General features: G+C 41.7%; 1 protein-coding gene across 5 annotated transcripts in view; it reads left to right on the top strand.

The window, feature by feature from the left end:
• GULP1 (GULP PTB domain containing engulfment adaptor 1) overlaps nt 1–16056 on the top strand; it is a 277933-nt gene that overhangs the window by 193027 nt on the left and 68850 nt on the right. The gene's annotated exons all lie outside the window — the stretch shown is intronic.

The raw sequence follows: 16056 nt of genomic DNA, 5'->3' as shown, positions 1-16056 counted from the left end.
GGAACTGGTTGAGAATTTGGAAGCCAGCTTGGATGAAAGTGATCATGAAATGATAGAGTTCATGATTCTAAGGAATGGTAGGAGGGAGAACAGCAAAATAAAGATGATGAATTTTAAGAAGGCAGACTTAAGCAGACTGAGGGAGCAGGTAGGTAAGTTCCCATGGGAAGCAAGTCTAAGGGGAAAACCAATAGAAGACAGTTGGCAGTTTTTTAGAGATATTATTAAGGGCACAAGAGCAAACCATCCCACTGCATAGTAAAGATAGGAAGTATGGCAAGAGACTACCCTGGCTTAACCAGGAGATCTTCAATGATCTAAACATCAAAAAGGAGTCCTACAAAAAGTGCAAACTAGCTCAAATTACAAAGAATGAATATAAACAACTAACACAAGCATGTAGGGACAAAATTAGAAAGGCCGAGGCACAAACGATATCAAACTAGCTAGAGACATAAAGGGTAACAAGAAAACATTCTACAAATACATTAGAAGCAAGAGGAAGACCAAGGACAGGGTAGGCCTGTTACTCAATGGGAGGGGGGAATAATAACAGAAAATGTGCAAATGGCAGAGGTGCTTAATGACTTCCTTGTTTCGGTTTTCACCAAGAAGTTTGATGGTGATTGAATGTCTAACATAGTGAATGCTACTGAAAATAAGATTGGATCAGAAGAGGCTAAAATAGGGAAAGAACAAGTTAAAAATTACTTGGACAAATTAGATGTCTTCAAGTCACTGGAGCCTGATGAAATGCATCCTAGAATACTCAAGGAGCTGACTGAGGAGATATATGAGCCATTAGCAATTATCTGAAATTAAGGACAATCCGGGGAATTACAGACCAGTCAGCTTAATTTCTGTACCCAGAAAGATAATGGAGCAAATAATTAAGCAATCAATTTGCAAACATCGAGAAGATAATAAGGTGATAAGTAACAGTCAGCATAGATTTGTCAAAAAAAATTTGTGTCAAACCAACCTGATAGCGTCTTTCACAGGGTAACAAGCCTTGGGGATGGGGGGGGGAAAGCGGTAGACGTGGTATATCTTGACTTTAGTAAAGCTTTTGATACTGTTTCACATGACCTTCTCATAAATAAACTAGGGAAATGTAACCCAGAGGGAGCTACTACAAGGTGGGTGCAAAACTGGTTGAAAAAACCCAGAGTTATCAGTGGTTCACAGTCATGCTGGAAGGGCATAACGAGTGGGGTGCCACACGCATTAGTTCTGGGTCCAGTTCTGTTCAATATCTTCCACAGTGATTTAGATAATTCATACAGAGTACACTTATAAAGTTTGCGGACAATACCAAGCTGGGAGGAGTTGCAAGTGCTTTGGAGGATAGGCTTAAAATTCAAAACGATCTGGACAAACTGGAGAAATGGTCTGAAGTAAATAGTATGAAATTCATTAAGGACAAAAACAAAGTACTCCATTTAGGAAGGAACAATCAGTTGCACACATAATGGGAAATGACTGCCTAGGAAGGAGTACTGTCGAAAGGGATCTGGGGGTCATAGTGGATCACAAGCTAAATGAGTCAACAGTGTAACGCTGTTGCAAAAAAAGCGAACATCATTCTGAGATGTATTAGCAGGAGTGTTGTAAGTGAGACATGAGAAGTAATTCTTCTGCTCTGATTAGGTCTCAACTGGAGTATTCTGTCCAGTTCTGGGCACCACATTTCAGGAAGGATGTGGACAAATTGGAGAGAGTCCAGAGAAAAGAAATAAAAATTGATTAAAGGTCTAGAAAACATGACCTATGAGGGAAGATTGAAAAAAATGCATTTGTTTAGTCTGGAAAAGAGAAGACTGAGAGGGGACATAATAGTTTTCAAGCATATAAAAATTTGTTACAAGGAGGAGGAAGAAAAAATGTTCTTAACCTCTGAGGAGAGAACAGGAAGCAATGGGCTTATACTGAAGCAAGGGAGGTTTAGATTGGACATTAGGAAAAATTTTCTAACTGTCAAGGTGGTTAAGGATTGGAATAAATTGTGTAGGGAGGCTGTGGAATCTCCATCATTGGAGACTTTTAAGAGCAGGTTAGACAAACACCTGTCAGGAATGGTCTAGATAATTAGTCCTGCCATGAGTGCAGGGGACTGGACTAGATGACCTCTCGAGATCCCTTCCAGTTCTATGATTCTATGAGAGTAACAACAGTACACAGCAAAGTGATTCCTAGAGTGTCTCCCTGTCCTCACAGAGCCCTGGGATAATGCCCAAAATGGTAGCGCAAACACTGTGAAATAGCAGCAGCAGTGTGGACACGGATATACGTGTGTACACCACATAACACCCATGTCCAGCACAGTGTAATGTGGACACTTGGAACGGCAACAGGAAGCATGTACGTGGTCTCATACTCCTCTGTGCTGGCACACATACTCATAGCCTGAGTCTCCTTGTAGACAAGCCCTGGGAATACCATCAGGCCAGATTACAGTAGCATCAATATTGTGTTTTTTTGTAAATTATTATTTGTTGTTAGTTATCCTAAATCTTATTGAGTCATCACTGAAATACTGCAAGGAGCTCTACAGGGAGGATAAATAATAATGTAAAAACAGGACAGGTTAGCTTGGTGCCATCTGTCCTAAGGCAATTAGATGGCTGTCAGATTAGTAGTGAACTTGATAGTTTTGGAATAGGGAATATAGGAATTGTAGTCTCTTGGGGACAGTGCCCTAAATGCACACACAGAGGCCCCACTGAAGTGCATGGGAAATGGTATGCACTCATGCAAGGAAAAAGTTTGCTCCCTTGTGTAACAGCCAGAAACGAAAAAAAATAATTTATGGCCAAATAAAAATACAAAGGATTGAGCTTGGGAGCTTTGTCTTTTTTGACATTGATAGTTTTTTTGTTATGGTTTCTGTTTTCCCCACATCCAAAAGCAAAATTTTCTTGACTGTGAGGAGTAATGAATCATGTGAAGAGAGAGTAGTAACTCAAAACTTTGGACATTCAGAGCTTAAGACACCACCTATTACAGGGAATGTATAGGAAGGCATTATTTTCAAGAAATAAATTGATACCATAAGGAGAGAATTCTCTCTCCCTCCTAATCATTTTTCCCTTTCATGCCTATCACCAACTCTGAAGCTGTCATGTTTACATATCTGCTCTGGTCAGTTTACACGTCAATAATTCAGAAAAAAACAGCCAACAACTTGATGTGCATGTCACAGCAGTATCTGTTATCTTGTATCTTGTATATCTTCCTCATACTTGCCTCCCCCTTATTATTCATATTACCATACAACAGAGTTTCCCAAACTTGATTCATGGCTTGTTCAGGGTAAGACCCTGGCAGGCTGCGAGACGCTTTGTTTACCTGAGTGTCCACAGGTATGGCTGCTCACAGCTCCCAGTGGCCGCGGTTTGTCGTTCCCAGCCAATGAGAACTGCGGGAAGTGTTGCAGGCTGGGCCACTGGGAGCTGCAAGTGGCCACAGGTATGGCTGCTCAGCACTGGGGCTTACTCTGAACAAGCCATGAACCAAGTTTGGGAACCTCTGCCATAGAGCTTATGAGCCCTACTGCCTGATCCTGCAATCCATGTTTCACGTAGGCTTAGACTGTGCCCAAGAGAAACATCCCAAGCCACTTTTCTCCTCTCCTTGCTCCTGGGGAATAGTATTGTATTGGTTGCCTATGCCAGCAGTATATCGTTACCCTTAGCCAGAAGGACAACAGGAACAATCCACCCATTCTCCATCCTCTTGTTCTGGGGAGAAAGTAAGTTTGCATGTAGTCCTGCTTATTCTTTCATGCATGTAGCTAAGATCCAGGTAGCCCTCACAAGTTGAAAGGGGTACTGCTGTTTTTTCTGCCTTTCACAGACTCGTGGTCTGAATCACAATCTGACTCTATAGGTTTTCAGGATTCAGGTTTGGAGTGTAAGATCTTCAGGGCATGATCATCTGGTTACATCTTACTAAATTAATTCCATGTCACTGCCATTGGAGGGGTCTTGGACATTGGTGCACCTCTGTCCCTCTTGTTTTCTGCCTGTGGCACATGATAGTTTAGTCTCCTGAGAGCTGTAATCCTTTGATCTAATTCTGATTGTTGGCTTGGTGTGGGGGTAGCTGGGTGGTGGTTTGTGGCCTGTGATGTATAGAAGGTGAGACTACGTGCTGTATAGAAGGTCAGACTACGTGACCTTAAATGCCAACTCTTTTTAAAAAGTGTCTGTAAAATGCTGTTCAAATCTATAACACAGTAATGTATGTTTTGTTTTGTTTTTAATTACCATCTTCTGTAGTGAGAGTTCTGTCAAGATAAGCTTTGTCCTTTGCAGGAAGTAATGCTTCCCTCTCTTTGGTCTAATCTGCTCTTATCTTCCTTGTAGAGATGTGGGCAGTATCTTTTAATGTTATAATTTCTTTGGGATTTGTTATTCTTACTCCTATTTACAGTCTGATGGCTACACCATTATCTGATATATTTTTAAATACATCATGTTAATTGCTTTTCTTACAAATCCCGCCGTGTTCTTTCGCTGATAAACATGATAACATGAGTTTTGATTACTTACAAAGTTTAGGGCAATTTTGGAGACAAATTTTGCTTACAAATGAGCTGAGTCAGCTAATACAAATTTATACTCTAGAATCTAGATTCTTGCCCTTTTATTTTCTCTTTCAAGCCTGGAGGTGTGCCCAGCAACAGTGGGTCAAACTCAGTGATAAATCAAAAGGAATCTAAGATGGTATAATTCACACATTCTTCTGGTCTCCTTGGCTTTTAAACTACACCAAATTAGATTCAGTTACACTCAGCCTCTCTTACCTCCATATTCACTAACAACATGCAAATTTGTAACCTACACTGCTTTTCCCATAACCTCTGAATTTGGCCAGGCGGGAGAGGTCAGAAGAGAGGTGTAGCAAGTGAAACTATGAACTGAAGGGTGTAAGAAGACATAAGTTAAAGCAGAAGCTGGTCTATTTCCCACATTCCTATTTTATTGTGCTGAGGTGGCCTATTTTAACCTATGCCTTCTCTTTGGTTCGTTTCCCTCCTGTATCTTCTGGCCCATTGATTTGTAAGTTACACCAGTTTAGACTCCCTTAGGATACATCTACACTACAAGTTAAGCTTGTGTACACATAGTCGCAGTAGTTTGAGGAGTGCTAGCTTGAGTATAAATAGCAGTGAAGTCGCAGCAGCACGAGCTTCAGCATAGGCTGTACAAGCATGGGTACTTCCTCGGCTAGTCCACACTGAAGTCCATGCTGCCACCGCTTTGCTGTTACCAGTACTCAAGCAAGCTGGCTCAGGGAATCTCTGTACTGCAATTGGAAGAGTGATTGTAGCTTGTGTAGATAGACTTAAATCATTACAGCACCTTTAGACCCCTAGGAAAAAGTGCAAATTAAACCAGTTTATATTCCCTTGGATTAATTTAGAATTTGCCACAATATCTTCAGCATCCGCAGTGAACAAGACAATTCCTTTTCTTATTAAGTAACTAAAAATCTGATTTATAGCCCTATTTCTTCTAACTTTTTTCCAGCATTTTAGTAGTTCACCAAATACAGTTTCCTTTCCCTGTTTTTCACTTATCCTAAATATTTTCTCTTAAATGCCTTCAACTCTGGCTTCATTTTACTGATTTATCACCCAGCTGTTTTTCATTTCCATTTATCTTTTGTAACAATAACCATGCTTTCCTTTCTTCTTTACAAATAGTTCCTGAAAAATCCCTCATGCCCAAAATGCTCTTTCCCAAGGCATGAGCACCTCCTCTAATATACTTCCTCACCTGTCAATCAGGCAGGAGGCATCCAGTCTGCATGCAAAGATTCTTGGCTTCATCATATCCTCAGAATCATTCTGCAGTCTGGGTTCTCCTGATCAGAATAAGATGTTTACCATCCTTTCCGTTTACTAAAAAAGATCACTTGCACAGCCTATTACTGAGTCTGGACTGTATTTGATTTATGATGCAAATCTCATAGAACAGCAAAGAAGGTCCCTATTCCCACAGTCTTAGAAGATGATCTCAGAGGGTTTTCAGTCAGTGGCCAGAGACTGCAAGCCGCTGCTCTCAGTGTCTTTCAGGGAATCCAGTAGTGTCCACGCGGTATTGAGCAGTTTCTTAAATGTGCCTCCTATCAGAGACCCCCTGGCCCTAATTAGGTTCCTTTCTGGGGAATTAATATTTATTCAGACTATTTTTTTCCAATATTTATTCACATCCTGGGAAGGACACTGCTATACAGGCCCTGTGTCCACATTAACAGCCTCCGTAATAACGGCAGCTGCACTTAGGGTATGTCTACACTACGGGATTAATCCGAATTTATATCATTCGAATTTTGGAAACAGATTGTATAAAGTCGAACGTGGCCGCACTAAGCACATTAATTCGGCGGTGTGCGTCCATGTACCGGGGCTAGCGTCGATTTCCGGAGCGTTGCACTGTGGGTAGCTATCCCATAGCTATCCCATAGTTCCCGCAGTCTCCTCTGCCCATTGGAATTCTGGGTTGAGATCCCAATGCCTGATGGGGTCAAAAACATTGTCGTGGGTGGTTCTGGGTACATCCTCCCCCCTCTCCAGGGAAGCAACAGCAGACAACCGTTTCGCGCCTTTTTCCTTGGTGAACAGTGCAGACGCCATACCACAGCAAGCATGGAGCCCGCTCAGCTCAAGACAGCAGTCATGAACATTGTAAACACCTCGCGCGTTATCATGCAGTTTATGCTGAACCAGAACCTGCAAAACCAGGCGGCAAGGAGTAGGCTATGACAGTGCGGCAGCGAGAGTGATTAGGACATGGACATGGAATTCTATCAAACCACTGGCCCCGGTGCTTTGGAGATCATGCTGTTAATGGGGCAGGTTATAGCCGAGGAACACCGATTCTGGGCCCGGGAAACAAGCACAGACTGATGGGACCGCATAGTGTGGCAGGTGTAGGACGATTCCCAGTGGCTGCGAAACTTTCGCATGCGTAAGAGCACTTTCATGTAACTTTGTGACTTGCTTTCCCCTGCCCTGAAGCGCCAGAATACCAAGATGAGAGCAGCCCTCACAGTTGAGAAGCGAGTGGCGATAACCCTGTGGAAGCTTGCAACGCCAGACAGCTACTGGTCAGTCGGGAATCAATTTGGAGTAGGCAAATCTACCGTGAGGGCTGCTGTGATGAAAGTAGCCAAAGCAATCACTGAGCTGCTGCTACGAAAGGTAGTGACTCTGGGAAATGTGCAGGTCATAGTGGATGGCTTTGCTGCAATGGGATTCCCTAACTGTGGTGGGGTGATAGATGGAACCCATATCCCTATCTTGGCACCGGAGCACCAGGGTACCCAGTACATAAACCGCAAGGGGTACTTTTCAATGGTGCCGCAAGCCCTTGTGGATCACAAGGGACGTTTCACCAACATCAACGTGGGCTGGCCGGGAAGGGTTCATGACGCTTGCATCTTCAGGAACACTACTCTGTTTAAACGGCTGCAGCAAGGGACTTACTTCCCGGACCAGAAAATAACCGTTGGGGATGTTGAAATGCCTATAGTTATCCTTGGGGACCCAGCCTACCCCTTAATGCCATGTCTCATGAAGCCATACACAGGCAGCCTGGACAGGAGTCAGGAGCTGTTCAACCACAGGCTGAGCAAGTGCAGAATGGTGGTAGAATGTGCATTTGGCCGTTTAAAAAGTCGCTGGCGATCGTTACTGACTCGGTCAGACCTCACCCAAACCAATATCCCCATTGTTATTGCTGCTTGCTGTGTGCTCCACAATCTCTGTGAGAGTAAGGGGGAGACCTTTATGGCGGGGTGGGAGGCTGAGATAAATCGCCTGGCTGCTGATTATGCGCAGCCAGACACCAGGTTGATAAGAAGATCACACCAGGATGCGCTGCGCATCAGAGAAGCTTTGAAAAGCAGTTTCGTGACTGGCCAGGCTACGGTGTGAAAGTTCTGTTTGTTGAAAACCCGCCCCCTTGATTGACTCATTCCCTGTAAGCAAACCACCCTCCCCCCTTAAATCACAGCTTGCTTTTAAAGGAAATAATGTCACTATCATTTAAAAATCATGTATTCTTTATTAATTGATTATAAACATAGGGAGAGAACCGACAAGATAACCTGGGTGAGGTTTGGGAGGAGGATAGGAGGGAAGTAAAAGGCGACTGAAAAATTTCAATATAATGACAGCCTTTTGGTTGGGCTGTCCACTGGGGTGGAGTGGGAGGGTGCACAGAGCCTCCCCCCTCCCCCCCCGCGTTCCTACATGTCTGGGTGAGGAGGCTATGGAACATGGTGAGGGGGGACGGAGGTTATACAGCGGCTGCAGCGGCACTCTGTTATCCTGCTGCCGTTCCTGAAGCTCCACCAGACACCGGAGCATGTCCGTTTGATCACGCAGGAGCCCCAGCGTTGCAGCCTGCCACCTCTCATCTCCAGCATCCCTCATGACCTCACATTCACTGGCATCTTTCCTGTACTTAGATACCTGTCCTTCCACTCATTCAAATGAACTCTTTCATTGTGGGTGCATTCCATTATTTCCAACAACATCGCGCCTCGCGTCCTCTTTCTCTGCCGCCTTATCTGAGATAGCCTTCGGGACAGAGGAGGGAGGCTTGAAAAATTTGCAGCTGCTGGAGGGATGAAAAAAAAGGAGAGAAGTTTTTAAAATGATACATTTTACAGAACAATGCTTATACTCTTTCATGGTGAACAACACTATTCACATTACATAGCACATGTGATTTCAGTACAAGGTCACATTTTCCATCTTAATATTGAGTGTCTTTGGCTTTGGAGTTAGAGATCACAGATGCAGGTCCAGGCAACAGAATTCGGCTTGCATGCAGCCATGGTAAGCCATTGTCTTTCGGCTTCTGCGCCCTCCTTTCCCACATACCAAGCAAAGCCTGTTGACTGCTGCGGTTTTCCTGTTAACCTTCAGCAGCAGAAAACAAACTAACCCCACCCCCATCCAATTCTCTGGGATGATCGCTTTATCCCTCCCCCCACCGCGTGGCTGGTATCAGGGAAGATCCCTGCTAGCCAAAGGCGAAAAGCTCAGTGCCAATTCCTCCCTCCCTCCTCCCGCACCCCCTCCCCTCCACGCTTGGCTAACTGCAGGGAAGGATTTCTTTTCAGCCACAGGCAAACAGCCCAGTAGGAATGGCACCTCTGTCCCCTTAATTAAATTCCCGTATTTCAACCAGGTTACCATGAGCGATATCACTCTCCTGAGGATTACACAGCGAGATAAAGAACGGGTGTTGCTTGAATGCCAGCAAACACCGGGACCATACACTGCCAGGCTTTGTCATGCAATGATACCAGATTACTTGCTACTAGCATGGCGTGGTCAAGTGTCCTACCATGGAGGACGGAATAAGGCTGCACTGCCCAGAAACCTTCTGCAAAGGCTTTTGGAGAACCTCCAGGAGAGCTTCATGGAGATGTCCCTGGAGGATTTCTGCTCCATCCCCAGACACGTTAACAGACTTTTCCAGTAGCTGTACTGGCCTCGAATGCATCCCAAGTCCTCAGGGCAAATTAATCATTAAAAATGTTTGCTTTTAAACCATGTTTTATATTTTAAAAGGTAAACTCACCTGAGGTCCCTTCCATGGGGTCATGGTCTTGGGTACTGGCTTGGGAGGGTACTTCAGTCAGGCTGAGAAAAAGATCCTGGCTGTTGGGGAGAACGGAGTGCTGTGTGCTCTCTGCAAGCTCGTCGTCCTCCTCCTCCTCCTCCTCCTCTTCCCCATCCGCAGAATCCTCAGGTGTGGCTGATGAGATTACCCCCGCCTCGGAATCCATGGTCAGAGGTGGGGTAGTGGTGGCCCCCCCTAGAATTGCTGCGGCTCTGACCCGGAGCGACCGTTTCCCTCCTTTGTTTTCTGATAGGCTTGTCTGAGCTCCTTGACTTTCACTCAGCACTGCTCTGAGTCCCTATTGTGGCCTCTCTCCATCATGCCCTTGGAGATTTTTTCAAAAGTTTTGGCATTTCATCTTTTCGAACAAAGTTCTGCTAGCACTGAATCCTCTCCCCATATAGCAATCAGATCCAGTACCTCTCATACGGTCCATGCTGGTGCTCTTTTTCGATTATCAGCCTGCATGGTTATCTGTGCTGATGAGCTCTCTGTGGTCACCTATGCTCTCCTGTGCTGGGCAAACAGGAAATGAAATTCAAATGTTCGCGGGGCTTTTCCTGTCTACCTGGCCAGTGCATCCGAGTTCAGATTGCTATCCAGAGCGGTCACAATGGTGCACTGTGGGATAGCTCCCAGAGGCCAATACCATTGAATTGCAGCCACACTAACCCTAATTCGAAATGACAATATCGATTTTGGCGCTACTCCGCTCGTCGGGGAGGAGTACAGAAATCGATTTTAAGAGCCCCTTATTTCGAAATAAATGGCTTCGTTGTGTGGACGGGTGCAGGGTTAATTCGATTTAACGCTGCTAAATTTGAATTAAACTCATAGTGTAGACCAGGCCTTAGAGAAAAGTCTTGCCTGTTAATTCTTTTCCAAGGTGTGGCCCTCCTAGGACTCCCCTATGCACATGCACACTCTGACAAAGGTTTTAGCTAAGAGGGAGATCAGGCAGACTATCTCAGCTGTGGAACTAATTGTAGTAGAATCATAAAGGGGAATGGCACAAGAGCCAAAAGTATTTTTAAAAAATGCATCCATATCTCATCGTAGGAGACAAGACACCCCAGCCCCAAGTCTACACTAATGTTGCAATACTTTGAATAATGATTAGCAAGTTAGAAATATATTCATCTAACTATTTTCAGCGTGAATTCAGAACAACTGTTTGGTTTCATTTGCAACTCTTACCCTTATGAAGCACCCCATTTCTGTCCCCCCATTATTGTTTTGTTTTGTTTTTCATTACATACCTTCATTATTGTAGTGTTGTGAGATATGGGTATGTTTAGTCTTACTTTAAGCAGTAAATCAACATCTTTCCAACTTCTGCTATTTTAAAGAGCTAATTTATCAGATTTTGGCAGCAGGCTTCTAGTGAAATTTAGATTGCTTTCTTCCTTTCTTTGTTAATTTGATGAGTACTTTATTTTTTCTATTGCTACCTTTAAATTCAGATAAATGAGAACTTTTAACATTCAGTGATTTCAAAGCCACAAGGAAATTCTCGTTGAGAAAGATTAAAAGCTTGGGTGTTTTTTAAACTAGGAATGTGGTAACAAAAGAAAACAGATCTTATTATTACATCAGTAAAATATCCTGCACTGCTCTCTACTGGGAGAGTGGAATTTAAAGTTTTAATGTCCTAAAATGCATCTAAAACTAGTTTACCAGTCAGATTTATCATTAGTGTATCATCATCTTTTTTAAATGATCAGTAGTTAATTATTGAAAATTATTTTTCAGGATCTTATATTTTGAAATCTTTTTTTTTTCATTCTGAAAGATAGTTTTTTAGTGTAAAAATGTTTTAAAGAAGTAGAGTGTATAATTAAATCTAAAATATAGTGTCAGGGGAGGGGAAGTATTACCTCAGTAAAAGAAGAGATTAGTGAAGTTAGCCGTTATGGACAATGGACAAAATATTGTAGGAGCTCTAGACATTATTATTTCTTTATTAATAAGTATCTACTTAACATGCTAACATGTGATAAGCTGGTCAGGTAAAAAAGGATTCCAAGTTTAGACAGAGTTTAAACATACTTGGCTGTGTTTCATTTAAACAACGAAAAAAGCAAATGTTAAGAGAGGCCTCTTTTTATGGAAAAAAATAAAAATGCAACTGGGCTTCAGCCAAAGTGCAATTACAAAGGCTCCCATTAGCTTCAATGGGATGTGGGTTGGCCCTAAATGCACCTTGCTTAAGCTGAATTGAAAACAAAAGTCTGAAATGTAACTGTTTTCAGTCAAGTTCTGGATGACAAATGATTCCCACCCTGAGAGGAGGGGGCTGTTTTCTAGCTCCTTGCCTGACACAGCCCTCTGGGCCATGTTTCTCTTGTTGGGCTTGATCCTCCTCCTATTGAAGTCAGTGATAAAACTTCCATTGACTTCAGTGGTGTGAGATCAGGCCTATAGTGTACTAATTGGCATGCATTAATTCTTCCCAGCTGGGCCAGGTTTGTTACCTTGCTGAAGGCAGGGCAGGTACATTTGCTCCTTCGATTGTAAACTCTTGGGGCAGGGACTGTCTTTGTGCTGTTTTGCTTATACAATGTCTGGCACAAATGGGGCCCTGGTCCCTAATTGAGACACTGAGGTGCTACCACAATACAAATAATATCCAGAAGGTAATCTCTGATGAGTTCACTACATAGTTGTGTATCAATAAAATGCAGTATCTGTGATGTAATAATGGGTCAATAGTAGTAACTAACAGTAGCAAAAATAATAAACAATATTATAAAATGTCAACGAGAGTAAGACTGTGTCCAATATGTTTTAAATATACAAGTCTTTATTATGGAGTCTGACTTGACCTGTCTCACTCACAGGATTAATTGACTGGATTCCTGATAGATATAGGTGCAAGTGAGCTCAGAATGAGTCCCATGGTTAAAAGCACAGCTTTTCATTCATCTGTGGAGAAAAATGTTTGGAAGAAAGGCAAACAACAATTCAAATATATAATATTTTGTATAAAAATAAATCAGCTTTACAATAGTTTAATATATGTTTGTTCAAAGTGTTAAAATTCATCAGTTTTGAAAGTCCAGCTTCTAAAAAATATACACATGAAAACTTTACACAGCATTACTAAATGTTCACTTTAGCTCTAGACTTGCACTTGAAATATTTGACAAAAATAAATATAGTCACATAACTATTATACTGTGTGCCTTTTTGTTTGGAATGTTTAAAAAAACCAGAAGGATAAATCTGTTACATGAATAACTATTTTATCAGTTGTAAATATCAAATATAATTAGGAAATGTGATCAAATAAATATATGTATTTTCTCCAAAGTCAATCCATGCTGTAAAGTGAGTAAGTGAACAATCTATTTGTTTATTTCAGTGGTGCCCAGAGATGCTAACCATGACTGGGGACCCATTGTGCTACGGCAGCACAAACACTAATCTCTGTCCCAAAGAGGTTACGATCGAAAGCCCTGAACCTGCAAACACTTACATGTACTTTACTATCGTGAGTAGTCCCATTGAATCCAATAGGACTCCTGATGGTCTTGAAATTAAACATGAATGTACGTGTTTGCAGGATTGGCACCTAATATTTGCAAAGACTCAACAATTGGGCAAAATAAACAGAAGGAAGCAATTGAAAAGAGGATGAGGGCAACAGTGACAGGAAATATGTGGTTACATAGACAAGCTAGATGCACATCTAAATGGTTATAGAGTCAGGTGTTTTTTTAATTAGGATTAGGACTGATCAAAAATTTCTGAATTTTGAGTTTTTGACAAGGTTTTCGGTTGAAAATTCAGTTTTAATTAGGGAAAAATCAAAAATATATAATTTTTTGCAGGTTGACCAGCTCTAATTATAATATAAATACTCCAACACATAAAATATGTTTTTGTTCATTGTTAAACTGTGCAAAGTTTGTAGCTTTACACTTACGTTTTACCTGAAGACCAAAGGAGACAGTTAATTTATTGAGGTCATGGATGAGACATGACAAACATGTAATAGTCAATTACTAACATCATTACAAAAATAAGAACATACCTGAATGAAACAGCTGCAGTCAGTGGATACAGATACAGACAACTTAAATAATGACATTAGCCCATGAACTCAGATATTGTATGAATAATATTGACATTTATGCTACAAACTTCCATTACGTTTTTAGAATGAAATGTTTCCCATTATCTTTTCCTATGCTGCATACTTTATTATGTATAATCTTTGATTCCACATGCAGTATAAAATTGTTGAATTTAATAAAACCTGTTGTAGTGATGCTAGATGTCAAAACTAATATTAATCCATGAGGCACTGCATTAGAAATGATTGGAAGAATTCTGATTAGTTAATTTATCTTCCATAAATGTTGATGTAACTGACAAAATATGTCCATATAATTTATGGGAAATGCATAGTCTTCATTGTTGATTTGTTTTTGTAAGATTTTGCATAATCTACATTTACATATGTTTTGAATGGGTTTGTCATGTAATCCTATGCTTGCAATACTTATCTTTCTATTTTAGATGTCTGGCCCCCTCCCTTTGCTCCCCACCGCCAAGTCGGGAATAAACCTGAGAAATATTAAAATTAAAAAAAATTTATTTCTACTTTGTGGAATATTCATTGTGGATCTCCAAGTATGAGCTGTCATTTGAAATCCATGTAAATCAACAGTACCTATAACATAGATTTTTTACTGCCATAGCGAGGATTTCCAGATCCATACTGCTCAAATGTACGTGTACATGTGTACGTGTGGATACACAATAAGAGACAAATTTGAGAGTAACTTTGTTTGGCTTTAAACTTGTATTGAGAGATGGTGGGCTGCTTAACCTGATAACTCTTTTGGACATGTTAGGTGCAACCACATAAAAGTATTAAGAGGCACCCATGGGAGAAGTTCCCATGTGCCCACGCCTGCACACCCATTTATTCATGCCACCTCCACACACACAACACTCAATACCACCTACATTGAGAGTATTACACTCAATACCACCCACATGCTCAAATACCCATACGAACACACCCCATCCCAATCACTCCTTGCAATCTAATCTCATGTATATCCATATCCCTCGTTCATTCTTACCTATCCACACTCATGCTTCTGCCCTTTTACCCATCCACTCCTCACTCCTGCCCTCATGTTTGTGCATATTCCTTTGCTCTAGCTCCCACCTCCTCACACATACCTATCCACCCTGTCCCCTTCTTTCTCATCTCTCACACATACAGCATCAGAGAATTGTTCTTGTCCACCCATAGATACATGTCCACTCCATCACTTCTGCTCCCAATATATCACCTCCTCATCTAAAAGAAAAGGGGGAAAGGATATGAACTGAGAGAACCTCTTTACAGTCCAGGGCTCAAACCTCAGGGGAGGAAGAGATGAGGAGGTTAGAGAAAGATCTTCACTCCCCCCCTTCACATAGGCCTATGGAACTAGAGCTACTGGACGGTCTTCAGTCTCCTTCTCTGATGGTACAGCTGCTGGAAGCCTGAGCTAGTTTTAGTTCCCTAAACAAGTGAGCTGCTGGGGGGTTGACTGAGCCAGAGGCAGGATAGGGCACTGGGGATAGAAAACTCTGGTCCCAAGAAGGTGCACACTTTGCTAAACACATGCATTTACTTTGGGGCAGGGAAAGAGAACTGCCACTGGGGCACCTGGCTATATTTGGGATGGAGGGATATCAGTAGAGAGAGGGGAGAAAAGGCACATACCTCTCCCTCATGTGAACTCTTTAAAATTATTCCCTTAGTGTCATTTATCCAGGGAAGAACCTGCCTTCTATTTTAATACCTCAGGAGATGCACTGAGTATGTCAACAATTCATAATAAAAACTAAAAACATTGTAAGCCTTTTGCTGTAGCAAAATCTCTCTCTCCCAAGTTGGGTATTATAATAATGTTGAGTGTTGATGACAAACGCGCATGTTGTTTTGCGCTTCACGCTGTTGTACTCAAGATGACACATTCTAATCAGTTAACAGAAACAGATTTTTAGTGAGACTGTGTTGTTTATTATAAGATCTATCGATGGAGTAGGTAAACTTTTATATAGGTACACCGTAGTTTCTTCAAAATGATCACAGATAAAGTACATTGCTCTGAGTACAGTAGCTGTACTGTAGCAAGAAATTTAATGAAATTCTTTATCAAGCACCTTAGGGAATTAGAAGAATATTGGAAAACTGCTGTAACATGAGCAGCTTGTGAATTGCTTTGAAGTCACTTTAAATTTACAATTCATGCACCTCTCTGTACATTATGTATGTTGGTGCAGCTGAATGAAAATCAAATATTGCACAAAGAAACCTGCTTTTTATTCATATTTAGTGTATGTGTGTATATGTATCTCTCTGATTACTATTCTTAAATTTTCCAGAGTCCCCAAAACT

Source organism: Malaclemys terrapin, chromosome 11 (genome assembly GCF_027887155.1).
Source record: "Malaclemys terrapin pileata isolate rMalTer1 chromosome 11, rMalTer1.hap1, whole genome shotgun sequence".
NCBI classification, from domain to species: Eukaryota; Metazoa; Chordata; order Testudines; family Emydidae; genus Malaclemys; species Malaclemys terrapin.
This window is presented reverse-complemented; position numbering and strand designations above follow the sequence as displayed.